We start from the raw sequence: 14,525 nt of genomic DNA, 5'->3' as shown, positions 1-14,525 counted from the left end.
CATCCAACCCCGACCCCACACCAGCCCTTTACCACATTATTGTCTATGTCCATGGGTTATGTATATATGTTTTTTGGTTAATCTCTTCCCACCTGCAAAACTGAAACTCTTATACCCATTAAATACTTCCTCATTTTCCCCTCCCCCTGGCTCCTGGTAACTACCATTCTACTTTCTCTTTCTATGAATTTGAATACTATAGATACCTCATAAAAGTGGAATCATGTAGTATTGGTCTTCTTGTGACTAGCTTATTTCACTTAGCAGAATGTCCTTGAGGTGGTTCACTCATGTACCATGACAGGATTTTCTTCCTTTTTAAGGCTAAATAATACTCCATTTTAGATATATACTACATTTTATCTATTCATCTGTCAATATATTGTCTTTTATAAACTTTTAAAAAGTACTTTGCTTCACCCTTTACATATGATCATAAACATCATGTGTGTGTGTGGCAACGGCGAGAATGGTTGTGGTGTTATTAAATTGTATCTCTCTAAACTTTATAGCAAAGAGAAGGATCCCTTTTGTCTAGTGAATGATCCTCAACTTTATGTTTTGGATTTTTGTATTTAAGATTTTTTTCTTTAAGTGAAACACATCTTTTATTAGGAATGCAACAACAAAAGGGAAGGTTGTGTTTGAAATTAAAGATATCTGTGTACGTCAGGATACACTACCATTTGTCTTACTTCATCCACTCCTTTGTGTTACTAGCATCTCTGTGCTTCTTGTTCCGTGCACTAGAAATTTTGGGGCCCTCTTTTTATAACATGTTTTCTGTGTCTTGATTTTGTCTTTCCAAATGGAATAAATTATTTTTAAAAAATATATTTTTACTAGAGGCCCAGTGCACGAATTCGTGCATAGGTGGGGGCCTGTCGGGAGGAGGAGACAGCAGGAGGTTGGCTGACCGGCCCCTCCCCGATCAGAGCCCGATCAGGACCGGGCCGGCTGGGGGGAGGGGCTGAGGGCAATTGGCCAGTGGGCCCCACCCCTGATAGGGGTGGTGAGGGCAGATTGGGTGTCAGCAGCTGGGGGAGGGGTCGTGTCAGGTTGGCCGGCCAGCCCCACCCCTGATTGGTGTGGGGGGGGGCAATAGAGGACAGAGCTGGTTGGGGGGAGGGGCCGTGGGCTGATTGGGGTGGTGGGGGCCAATTGGGGGCCAGCTGCCTGGAGGAGGGACCATGGGTGGTTGGCTGGCCAGCCCTGCCCCTGATTGGAAGGGGGGGCGATCGGGGGTGTTACTGGTTTTGGGGAGCAGCTGCAGGCCAATTGGGGTGGTGGGGGCCCATTGGGGTCATGGTCGGCCAGGGGGGTTGGCCGGCCGCCCTGCCCTCGATCAGGGTTGGAGAGGCCGATCAGGGGCAGGGCCAGCTGCAGGGAGGGGCTGCGGGAGGTTGGCTGGCCAGCCCCATCCCCTGATCAGGCCGGTTCGCTGGTCACAGTGGGCGTCATAGCAACCGGTCGTTCTGGTCATTACAGCATTCCGGTCGTTGGCTTTTTATATATATAAATTTGATTTTAGAGAGGAAGGGAGAGGAAGAGAGAGATAGAAACATCAGTGATGATAGAGAATCATTAATCAGCTGTCACTTGCCTGACCCCCATTGGGGATCGAGCCCGCAACCCAGACATGTACCCTTGACCAGAATCGAACCTGGGACCCTTTAGTTCACAGGCCAACGCTCTATCCACTGAGCCAAACCAGCCAGGGCTGGAATAAATTCTTTAAAGCAGGAGACATGTCTTATGTTATATCCTCTAGTCAGGATCATAATAGAAGTTACTCAGAAACTACATATTCAAGGAAGATTGACTTATCTTGTACTCTTCACTAGTAAAAAATGTTTACATTTGCAGACAAAGTGTATTGGGGAGGGAGGGAGGGAGAGAGAGAGAGAGAGAGAGAGAGAGAGGTATGTTTCCTGGTGAAAGCCCAGGAGAGAGAGAGAGAGAGAGAGGGAGAGGGGTATGTTTCCTGGTGAAAGCCCAGGAAAGAGATCAGAAGCTGGCATGGGGTCTTTAAGGCTGTGGACTGATAAGGCTGTGGTCCTGAGACTTCTGTGTTGCGGTCCTCAGGAGAATCTCAGATTTCTGCTCTCTTCCTAATCTCCAGCCTGGATTTTCAGCTGTCAGCAGGGCAGCTGGATCTGCATGTGCCTTATGCTTCTTAAATGTAGTAGCACATAGTAGGAATGTTTGATAAAAGTGATTTTTCATTTAGCTGATAGTCTATGAAAGCATTTAACACAGGTCCTGATATATAGTAGGTACCCAGGAGGTGACAGAAGAGAGTATGTGAGAAATATTTTCAAAGTTAAATCTTTCTCTAGGACCCCTACCTCTATTCCTGTGCCTCCACTCCTACCCTCTTGCTAAAGAGATAGGGGATAGCAACATGGATTCCACCTTTGGGAAGCTTCCAGTTCCTTGTTTGTGGCTTTATGCTCGGGCGAGAAATATAATCTCCCCTAAAACCTCACCCTAGACTGAAAATGTTCCAAACAAACTAGCCTGTCTTGTCACCTTAGGCAACTTTAAAAATATATATATTTTTTTATTATTTCAGAGAGGGAGATAGGGGCTGCCTCTTGCACACCCCACACGAGAATGAGTCCACCACCAGGGCATGTTCCCTGACCGGGAATCAAACCATGACCTCCTGGTTCATAGGTTGATGCTCAATCACTGAGCCATTCCGGCTGGTCCCAGCACCTGTCTATATAGACAACATTCTTAGTAGGGACCTAGCCTTGAGAATCTTAGTGGAGAAGTGTATGAAACTCTAGGGTAGTTGTGGCAAGGTGGTGGGTTTATGGGGTTGGGCATGAGTTTAACTTAGCCAGGATAGCTTGCTTGTTAGGTGCAAGTATGGAGAAAGGGATACGGTAGAGAGAGAAAAGGGCTCAGCTCTGTGTCATTTTCTGCTCATAGGGAGATACAGGCACTTGTGCCAAGCACAGAGCTCTGGCCTGCTGTGTCTGTCACCTCCTGTGAATGTCACTTCCTGGCTGCTCTGCAAGGCATTTGAGGTTAAGTAGATGAAATAGGGACTCTGAATCAGATAGCCTTGTTTTAAGTGTTACGGGTTTGCCGGTTGGAAGTGTGCCTCTCAGGATCTGTTTCCCTTTTGCCGAAATTTGTGGAATCCCATCCAGATCTTGGAGGGTTTCTCTCCATCCTTCTTATGTCACCTCAGCTTACCTTGATCTTAAGCTTTTATCCCTTTCATCCTATCACTGGTCTGGCTTCTGGGAAGAGGAGGGAAAAGGATGAGGAAAGATAGAAAGAGTTGAATAACTGGTAGGGGGTATGTGGATTTGCTATCCTTACATGCTTTCTGGAACAAAGTGTAGGTGGGAGGAGGATGAGTGAGTGGGTAGGAGAACAAACAAATGTCACCTGTACCACTTGTTTGTCCCTCAGCCTGGACCCTTGCTTGGTATTCTCAATCTCCAGTGTTGTTCCTCTCTTCCATTTAAAGTATCAGCATATATACCCATGTAATTTCATACCAGTGGAATCATACCTTAGTGCTGTTTTTTTCTTTAATACTGTTTTGTAATCCTTTTTTTTTTTTTTACCTCCCCCCTATTTTACTGAAATATAATTGATATATAACATTGTGTAAGTTCAAGGTATACAATGCGATGATTTTTTATACATACTAGTATATTGTTAAACGATTACCACATTCATCACCACACATAGTTACCTATTTTTTGTGTGTGGTGAGGACCGTTTTTCATTTGATTGTATGTTATGGACATCTTTTCATGTTAACCAGTACTGGTATAGAGTAAGTGGTTGAATTATATTTCAATGTGCCGCTATACCATAATACATTTTGTTCTCTAATATTTAATCTATTTATCTCACATATTACCAATGGGGCCTTTCCTGACCATACTCTTAAAATTGTAACAAACCTCCTTCCTTTCCTATCTCCTTTATCTTTTTCTATAGTATTTAGTACCACTTGATATACATTTAAAAATATTTGTTTATTGTCTAACATGCTCCAACCATTAGAATGTAAGCTTCATGAAGACAGGGATTTCCCCTCCCCGCCCCCCCCTTTTTTTCTACTACCGTATACCTAGTGCTTAGAATCGTTCCTGGTCACTATTGGTGCTCAATAAATATTTGTTGAATGAATGAATTTGTTGGACTTTTTGTGTAACTATTAAGTTTTAATTTGCAATATTTTTGTTATTATGTACATTCTGTGATAAATACCCTGGTATATAAATTTAGCACACTTATCTATCTCCTTAGGATAAATTCCAAGAAATGGAATGTCTGAGTTAAAGGATTATGCACATTTAAATTGTCAATTCATAGAGCCAAACTACCCTTAAGAATGTTAACTTCTATCAACAGTGCATGAGATTGCCAATTTCTCCACATTATGAGTAACACTGGGTTGTGTGTTTTTCGTATTCCCCATCTCATAGGTGAGACATGGTCTTGTCACTGTAACATAATAGTTGAGAATGTGACTCTGGAGTCAGCCTTCTGGGGCGTGAATTCTGACTCAGCCACTTACTGTGTGTCCTTGGGTAAGTCATTTAACTTCTCTTCCCTCAGTTTTGTCTTGGGTAAAGTGGGTATAATGATAGTATTGATTTCATGGGGGAGTAAATCAATTAATTCAAGTAAAATGAGTTGAAAGAGTAATTGAGATGTAGCACACAATAAGTATAATTTAATTTACTTTTTTTGAATATTAAAGATAGAACATATTTTCAGAAGTATCTTTTCAGATGTATTTTGGACATTTATATTGTTTCTTTGGATCACTTATTCATGTCCTTCGCACATTTTCCCAGTCATATTTTTCTAATAATTTGTAAGAGTTAAAGTGTTGACTATTGCTAAAACCGGTTTGGCTCAGTGGATAGAGCGTCAGCCTGCAGACTGAAAGGTCCCAGGTTCGATTCCGGTCAAGGGCATGTACCTGGGTTGCGGGCACATCCCCAGTAGGAGATGTGCAGGAGGCAGTTGATCGATGTTTCTCTCTCATCGATGTTTCTAACTCTCTATCTCTCTCCCTTCCTCTCTGTAAAAAATCAATAAAATGTATTTAAAAAAAAAAAGAAAAGAAAAGAAAAAAGCCCTAACCGGTTTGGCTCAGTGGATAGAGCATCAGCCTGCGGACTCAAGAGTTGCAGGTTCGATTCCAGTCAAGGGCATGTACCTTGGTTGCGGGCACATCCCCAGTAGGGAGTGTGCAGGAAGCAGCTGATCAATGTTTCTCTCTCATCGATGTTTCTAACTCTCTATCCCTCTCCCTTCCTCTCTGTAAAAAATCAATAAAATATATTAAAAAAAAAAAAAAAGTGTTGACTATTATGTATGGTGCAGAATTGTTCCCAGTTTGTCATTTGTCTTTTTATCTTTGTATATGCAGGTTTTTTTCCTGCCTGCAAGTTTTACAGTTTTAGGTAATCAAAATAATCTTTTCCTTTATAGTTTTCTCTGCTACTAGGCCAATCTTTTTTTAAAAAACGTATTTTTATTGATTTCAGAGAGGAAGGGAGAGGGAGAGAGAAATAGAAACATCAATGATGAGAGAGAATCATTGATCTTCTGCCTCCTGCATGCCCCCTTTGCCCCCCTCCTAGGGATCCAGCACACAACCTGGGCATGTGCCCTGACCGGAAGTCAAACTGTGACCTCCTGGTTCATAAGTAGTGCTCAACTACTGAGTCACACCAGCTGAGCTACTAGACCAATCTTTAGAAAAGTCATGTTTTAACAGACTGACAGCTGTCAGAGGGAGGGGGTATTGAGAGGTCGGGGGGGGGGGGGGGGAAGCTGGGTGAGGTAGGTGAAGGGATTAAGCAAAAACAAACAAAACCCAAAACAAAAAAACAACTCATGGCACAGACAAAAGTATGGTGATTACCCAAGGGAAAAGGGAGTGGGGAGAGGTAGAAGAGGGTAAAGGGGAGGATAAATGATGATGGAATGAGACTAGACTTTGGGTAGTGAACATATAATACAATATACAGATGATGTATTATAGAATTGTATACTTGAAACCTATATAATTTTATTAACCAATGTCATCCCAATAAATTGAATAAAAGATATAAATAAAAAAGGCATGTTTTGTTAGCTCAAAATTATAAAAATAGTAACCCATTCTCTTTGAGTACTTTGTGTATATGTCTATTTTTAAATCTTTAAGTCTTTAAACCACCTGAAATTTATTTTCATATGAAGACAGCTATTGTGATCTGGCTCCTCCTTTTTATTTTATTTTTTTAAAAATATTTTTATTTCAGAAAGGAAGGGAGAAGGAGAGAGAAATAGAAACATCAGCGATGAGAAAGAATCATTGATTGGCTGCCTCCTGCACACCCCCTACTGGGAGTCAAGCCTGCAACCCGGGCATGTGCCCTTGATCGGAATCGAACCCAGGACCCTTCAGTCTGCAGGACAACGCTCTATCCACTGAGCCAAACCAGCTAGGGCTGGCTCTTTCTTTTAGTTGGATTGTTTCCCAAACCCATTTATTGAAGAAGAATCATCAAGAGTAGGAGCAAGAATGAGGAAGGGCTCCCTTCAGGAGAATCTGTTCTCCCCTCCTTTAATTTGAAAGTAGGATATCCTAGAGATAGCAAATCTCCATTTCAAACTCAGTCAATAGTCAATAATCATTCTGTTGCTAAGCTGTGGAATGAATATGCTGTGTAAAGCAGTTTGGGATCAGAACTAACAACTTGACTCTAAGTGATGAGACTGCTCTGTCCATTGGTGCAATTCTCCACTGGCTCTGGAGGCTCCTCCTAAGTGGATCCTAATTTGGGGACTGTTTTGAAGGGGCATTGTTAGTTTGTAATAATAAGTTATGTGTTGTTCGAGAAACAAAGTGACTATAGCAGATATTTCCTCACTGCAGCCTGGGGGTATTGTTGGGGTATTGATAGGAAGTATTGAATAGTAGTAAACTCACTGTGTTATAGGTCTGCCCTTACTAGCTCTTTTGGCACTGTAGTCCATCCAGTTGCTTGCTTCTGACTCAAGATAGAGGGAGGATGATTCTTGTATTGTAGAGCATCCACATATCCCATGGCAGCAGCTACTCTCTGCCAGAGATAATAAAGAAGGGCAGCTAACTCTTACATGGCATATATTATGTTCTAGGAACTGTTCTAAGCTATACACACACACACACACACACACACACACACACACACACACACACACACACACATATATATATTCTTCACGAAGTAGATCCTCTGTACTGGGTTGAATAGTGTCTACTCAGAACCTGTGAATGTCATTTATTTGGAAATAGAGTCTTTCTAGATGTAATCAAGCTAAGATGAAGTCATATTGGGTTAGGGTGGGTCCTAATCCAATAACTGGTGTTCTTATAAGAAGAGGGAGACATACCAGAGGGAAGATGGCCGATGAAGATGGAGGCAGAGATTGAAGTTATGCTGCTACAAACCAAGGAATGGCAAAGATAACTAACAACTATCAGAAGCTGGAAGAGGCAAGGAAGGATTCTTCCCTACAGCCTTCTGAGGGAGCACAGCCCTGCTGACACCTTAATTTTTGACTTTTAGCCTTCAAAACTGTGAGAGAATAAATTTCTGTTGTTTAAAGCCACCCAGTTTCTAGACTTTTTTACAGCAGCCCTAAGAAACCAGTATACACTCTTATTATCGTCTTCATTTTCAGGTAAGGAAATGGAGGCCCAGAATGATCAAATATTTGGAGATCTCTCAAGGCCACTGCTCTGCTGGCTGGGCACTTACCCTGAAGCTCCTGCTGTTGCTGTTGTCAGCTCTCCACTTTCACCACAGCCATCAGCTTCTGGTAGTGCTGGGGCTGAGCTGCTGGAATGGCTCCTTTCTGTCACAGCAGGCCCAGCCTTTTCCCCATCCTTGCCCACTTCACATCCTGAAGCAGAAACTCTTCTCATGAGGTTTCTGACTATAGCCTGGTCATTTCACCAGGTCTCTTACTGACTCCAACCCTTCAGGCTTTACTTTTCATTTCCATGCATTGTCAGAGAAGTGTGGGTGACATTTGAGGGGAGGGTCACCCAGCTCCTGGCAATTGAATTATGCTTCTCATTTCTGGCCCGCTTATGCTTCCAAGAATTTCTTTCAGTAGACAATTCAAGTCTTTATTTTTCTTTGGAGCTTTTAAGATCTCACACATAGCTCATATGGCACATATCACAGTTCATGGCTGTGAGCAGAAAAGGAGCTGCTTCCTGGTAGCACTGTCTGTGGCTGTCCCGGTCACCTGCTCTTGATGAACACAAATCACCACAGTGCCTCTCTCCCCTGCCACTGGGAATGGCGGGGATAAGGACATTATCTGACCCAGCTCTTCAGTGTAACTCCTTGTCTGCCCATGGTCTCTCTTGCTGGCATCCCAGGAGAGATTTCCTCCTGCATCCTGTTGCTGGCTCTGGAATCTCGTCTATTTTCCACTATAGACCTTTTGCTTTGGATCCTGCTCTTATTGTCAGCTCCTCTCACTAGACTGAACTTTGGGAACTCGGGAACCATATATTTTTTAAAAAAATATGTTTTTATTTCAGAGAGGAAGGGAGAGGGAGGGAGAGATAGAAACATCAACGATGAGAGAGAATCATTGATCGGCCGCCTCTTGCATGCCTCATACTGGGGATCGAGCCCACATCCTGGGCATAAGCCTTGACTGGGAATTGAACTGTGACTTTCCTGGTTCATAGATTGATACTCAACCACTGAGCCATGCTGGCCAGTCAAAACCATATCTTTTGTTTGCTGCTATAGCCCAGGACTGAGCAAAGACCTGGCACTTACTAGCTAATCCCTCAGGAAATGTTCATTGAATAAAGAAATGAATGTTGACCTTGAAGCTTTGGAATCCTAGTTTTTCTTGCTTCTTGTTAAAGCCAAGGATCAGATTAAGAACTTTAGAGGCAGCCCTAACCGGTTTGCCTCAGTGGATAGAGCATCGGCCTGCGGACTAAAAGGTCCCAGGTTCGATTCTGCTCAAGGGCATGTACCTTGGTTGCAGGCACATCCCCAGTAGAGGGTGTGCAGGAGGCAGCTGATCAATGTTTCTCTTATTGATGTTTCTAACTCTTCTATCTCTCTCCCTTCCTCTCTGTAAAAAGTCAATAAAATATATTTTTAAAAAAACAACAAAACTTTAGAGGCCTACACAATAAAATAATTATCATGTCCCTCATACTTCAGCCCCCAGTATATATATATTTTAAGAACAGTATTAAAATAAAACAAGTATAAAGAAAATCCAGCAAAATTACCATGGTGACTGCTTGGATAAATATTAAATAATTTAAAACATTTGTTGTTATTGTCTCTGCTTTGCTAGTTCCCTAAGCACATGCTGTTGGATAATCCTGCCCTGACCAGCCCCTCCCTCACCTTGAACTTCACTTTTCTCTTTACACCATCTGCTGAAGCTGCCAGCTAGCCCCTTTCACCCCGCAGTGGTGTCTGGCTCCTGAGACCCCAGCCTGGGTTTGTGCCCTGGACTCCCTGGGGGTTTGCCAGAAAATCAAGTAGAACCCTGCTAAGGAGAACTCCCATGCTGACTTGGAATTATAGTCAGCATAGCACATTGTGTTACTTAGGCCATTGTAGTCATAATAATCTGTTTCCTGATCCTATATGTGGAAAGCTTAGAAATTTTCTTACAGTCTTCCTTCCTGGATTACTGAGAGAGAAGTCAAAACACAGGTTCACTCTGCCTCCTGTATTAAGCTGGGCCTTGCTGGGATCATTCAGAGAAGTAAGGTGTGATTCTGGAAATGGAGCCCAGACTTCCTACAGGCTGTTCCAAGGTTATGACCATAGTCAAATCCAGTTGCTGCTTGATTCTAAGGAGTTTAAAATAGTATTGGAAACCTCCTAGGAAAAAAATCACCACCGTAACTTCTTGGCTAAGGAAGTGGCGTTTGCTGGCCAGAGTAGAAGGGGTAGCCAAGCCTCACAAGTTCTATTCTGGACCTGTTGATTTGAGGTGTGACATTCAGCATTTTGAGATTATGTCCTGGAACTCTGATGGTTTCTCATCTCAGCATAGAGAGTGATATGGGCTGTTTGCAGGGAAAGAGGCCAATAATAATGTCCTCTAGGAGAGCCTCACCATTCGATGTCCCTTTGTTTGAATTTCCAGGCTCTTTAAATACGGCCCCTTCCCTGCCCGTCCCCCCCCCCCCCCCGTCCCCCCCCCCCCCCGCTATACACACTTAATATAGGAACCCAGCAATATTATCCACATTTTACTTGAACTCATTTAATCAGAATTGCTTTCCTTTTTAGCAATATGATTAGATCAGCTCCTCTAAGGGATGGAAACGATAGGGTTTAGGAAAGGAAGGAAAGGTTTACGCAGGGCACATACCTTGGCCTTGGACAGCCAGGGAGTAACATGAGGGCACCAGGTACATGATGTGCTAGATGAGGAAGAACAAACTCACATCCCTGGAGAGCCAGGCACGTAATTAGATGCTTTTCATATGTTTTCTTATTTAGTTCCCATAATGCAAACCAATAAATTATCATTTTTGCACGGGCAAGCTGAAAGTCATAGAACTTATGTAACTTACCCAAGGTCAGACAGTGAATAAAAGGCTGAGCTAGGATTGATTTCTCCTCAGGTCTGTCCACTTCCAAAGCCCATGCTGTTATCACAGCTCTTGTCTCTCTGACAAGATTTAGCAAAAGAGGGTGGGCAAAAAAATAGAAGATGGGGAGATGCCATCTTTCTGTGCCTCACAGTTTTGCTTGTTGAGACCTGTTTAGCCAGAGCATCCTGTTTATAGAAAACTAGGTTCTATATATAGAGATGCTACAACAACATATGTGGGAAAGATACCAATTGGCTGCAGGGGAGGATTAAAAAAGCCTTTGTTCCTTACCTCTAGGTCTCATTGCAGTGTAACCCACAAGTGTCAAAACACCACTGGCAACACTGGTTTAGTGTGTAAGAGGCCCTGTCCTATTCAAATAAAATCTGTTGGTCTGTCCCAAGGAGTAAGTCATGATGGGGCAGAGGTGAGGGTGTGGTGTGCCCTTAATGCATTTCCTGGAGCTGGTGGCACCTGTTATGTGACTATTGCAGTGAATTATTACTGAGTAAACAAGAGGTGTCTCTCTCTTGCTTTTCTAAGGGAGACCAGATGGCAGTGGGTGTTGGCCAAGATCCAGGGGATCCTGGCCTCTGCGCTGGCAGAGTAGACAGCTTGAGAGGTCAGGTGATGGAATAAGAAGAGACAGAGCTAGTCTATCAACTGATGTAATCTTAGGGGCACCTAGAATGTGTCCTGCCCCTCAAAGACTTGCCTCAGCGATTTGCTATTGTTTGGAGTTCCACAGTGAAACTTTCCCCCTAGATTAAAGTCTTTGAGACCCTACTAAAAATGAGACTCCAGGAAGGGGTTTGATTGTGAAGCATCCTGGTCATCCCAAGTGGAAGTGTGATTCAGTTTATGAGATTAATTTCTGAGAACTAGATTAAGGCAAGGGACTGAGAGGAGGACACTGTGCTCCTAGTCATAGGGACAGGAGGGAGACACCACTGAGTTGGATATAAAGGCTCTGCAAAGAGAAGTTGGGTCCCTAAAGAAACATTTTGTTTCCTTCACAATTTTGTCTGAGAGAAAACTAGCAGCTGAGGGTGGTGGGGATGGAGGCTCTTAACCACAAGAAAGGGTGTGGGGCAGAGATTTCCTACCTGCATGCTGGGTATGCAGGCACATTATTGTCTGGAGAGCAGCTGACAGGCAAAATGTAACAAGGAGTGCAGGACCTTTGGGTCTGTGGTTTGCTGTTATGTCCTCAGACAAGACTGTCACAGATCTTAGGAAGCAAGAGGAAGCTTCACAGAAATGATGTAAAGTGGTGGCGCAAAAGAGGCCGCTGATGACAACATGGGCAGGGTACTTCCTCAGTGACCACTGGTCACAGACAACTTGTGGTCTTGATTTCCCAATCAGTTGGGCTGAGCTAGGGCTTTATGGGAAGGCAAAATAAGCCATGTCAAAAGCAATGACAAAGCACTTGGGTGTACGTGCACATTCCCTTAATCACTAACTTTATGGAGCCAAAATAGCTAATCCAGAGGCTGCCAGCATAGCACCTGTGATTCAGATCTACAACTTTTTGGCCTGAGTTACTTCAAAGTGAGAGAGCCTTCCTAATTGTTCATCTTCGTGATCTGAATTTTCACATTTTTTCCTCCCCCAGGGGATCTCCGACAGAGGCAACCCAAATCTCTGCCTTTCCCAGCTCCTCACAGATGGATTCATGGATGTCCTTCACTCTTAGGCTTCAACTTTACTCTGTTTACTTTCCTACCCTAAGTCGAGAGCATTTTCTTTTTTTAAAATATATTTTATTGATTTTTTACAGAGAGGAAGGGAGAGGGATAGAGAGATAGAAACATCGATGAGAGAGAAACATCAATCAACTGCCTCCTGCACACCCCGTACTGGGGATGTGCCCGCAACCAAGGTACATGCCCTTGACCGGAATCGAACCTGGGACCTCTCAGTCTGCAGGCCGACGCTCTATCCACTGAGCCAAACCGGTTAGGGTGAGAGCATTTTCTTTTTAATTTATTTTTATTTTTATTGATTTCAGAGAGGAAGGGAGAGGGAGAGAGAGATAGAAACATCAATGATGACAGAGAAGCATTGATTGGCTGCCTTCTGCACGCCCCCTACTGGGGATCAAACCCAGGACCCTTCATTCCACAGGCTGACCCTCTATCCACTGAGCCAAACCAGCTAGGGCAAGAGCATTTTCTTTTGATCAACCTTTGGTTTCATTCAAACTACTGGGGTTCTTATACATTTCTTCTGGCATATTTTCCTAGAGAGCTGTCCTAGAAATGATCTCTATCACTCACCTCCTAAAGTTTGACAAGGTTTGGACTTTCATCCTTACTGGAATGAGTACAATGCTATGGAGGTTTCTGGAGGTACCACACCCCATCCTTTCCCCCCCAACCACTGTAGCCCATACACAAGATCGAATGATGTAGCTGGATCTGCTGATCACCAAGATTTTGGAGCCAGTACCTCCAATAGGGAGGGACTCCTGGTCATGTGTACTATGCCCTAAATGACAATCTGCCTCCCCTCCATGTCACCTATATTTTGGCTTTTTATTAAGAGGATCAAGCTCTGTCCAATTGCTATATTCAAACCCCCTCGCCATGTCAGGACTCCACCCCTTTGTCAATTCCTCACCAGGGGCTCCTTAGGCCAGGTCTCTTCTCTGATACTAGAGCCTTTTCTTACATCTAGATTTTGGTAGGTAGAGTCCTGTTCACCCACAAATCTCCCAGTGTTGACCACTCTGAATTCTGCTTGCTACTTTTTGGCTAATTGGATGTCATACTGATATGTCCAGCTGCACTTCTGGAACAAGGTTCTTAGCTTAGGCCCCTATCCTGAATTTCATGCTAGCTCTCCAGCTGCCTCTGCCTCAAAAAAGAGCTTTTAATATGCATTTATAAAGCTCCAGAAGGAGATAGAGAATATGACATTTTCCAAATTTATTTGTTTAGAGAGCCAGTTCTGGCTGGTGTTTGAGCATCAACCTATGAACCAGGGGGTCACCGTTTGATTGCTGGTCCGGGTATGTGCCCGGGTTGTAGGCTTGATCCCCAATAGGGGGCATGCAGAAGGCATCCAGTGTTTTTCTATTTCTCTCTCTCTTCCTCTCTTTCGAAAATGAATTAAAAAGTACATTTAATTAGAGAACCATTTTATTTTCTGAAGGAATATTTATTAAAATCTCACAGAATATGGAGTTTGGTGGAGCACAGTTTTGGAAAGTGTGAACCTTTTCCCCAAAGGAATGGATGGCAAATGGAGGAATTCCAGGTGAAGGTAATGTGCCTATCAGTGAAAAAAATTCTGTGGGATTGGAAATTTCTCCTTGTGTTCTTCATTGAACAAATCCACTGAACCACCTACTATTTACCAGTCTCTGCTGGAGTCACACCAGTGTTTGACTGTTTACTGTGTGTCTGCATAAGGCCAGTTCTGACCTGGAGTGGAACCTAAGGTGGGGAGGAAGTAGATATTCTACATTCTTTCTCCCACATTTGGATCCACTTCCCCTTTCCTCCAATTGAAACAGGAAATGGTGAATGGGGTGATGCCATTATGGCCACAGACATCATTAGCTTCTGGATCCAAGGAAGGAGGGCTTCTGAGGCTTCTTTCCCCATGTTTGACCTCTTCCAGGATTTCTCAAGCACTCCTCCTACTCCAGGACTATTTATCTCAGCATCAGTCTCAAGTCTCACTGCTCGTTCAGGATTTTGACTTTACATATAGGGATCTCTGCCAAGTGGGATGGAGCTCATTCTTATGGAAAAACTGTGACATTCTATATTTCCTACTTTTCCTCTTCTTTTATAGCTCATAGGAAGTGCAGATTATAATAATTTTTTCAACCTTTCAATTAGATAAACCCATGTTCTGTGGGCAGGATGATCTTGCAGGTGGAGAT

The 14,525-nt window shown here is 43.4% G+C and overlaps 1 protein-coding gene across 1 annotated transcript in view; it reads left to right on the top strand.

Moving 5' to 3' along the window:
* Positions 1–14,525, top strand: part of ASPRV1 (aspartic peptidase retroviral like 1) — a 116,173-nt gene that overhangs the window by 26,055 nt on the left and 75,593 nt on the right. Inside the window, 1 exon segment of the mRNA XM_070429411.1 lies at positions 4,464–4,568. The gene's annotated coding sequence lies outside the window, so the exon portion shown is untranslated.

This window comes from Myotis yumanensis, unplaced genomic scaffold, assembly GCF_028538775.1.
Source record: "Myotis yumanensis isolate MYYU_CA2020_CCGP unplaced genomic scaffold, mMyoYum1.0.hap1 SCAF_11, whole genome shotgun sequence".
Classification (NCBI taxonomy): domain Eukaryota; kingdom Metazoa; phylum Chordata; class Mammalia; order Chiroptera; family Vespertilionidae; genus Myotis; species Myotis yumanensis.
Note: the sequence above shows the minus strand (reverse complement) of the source record. Positions and strands in the feature narration are given on the sequence as shown.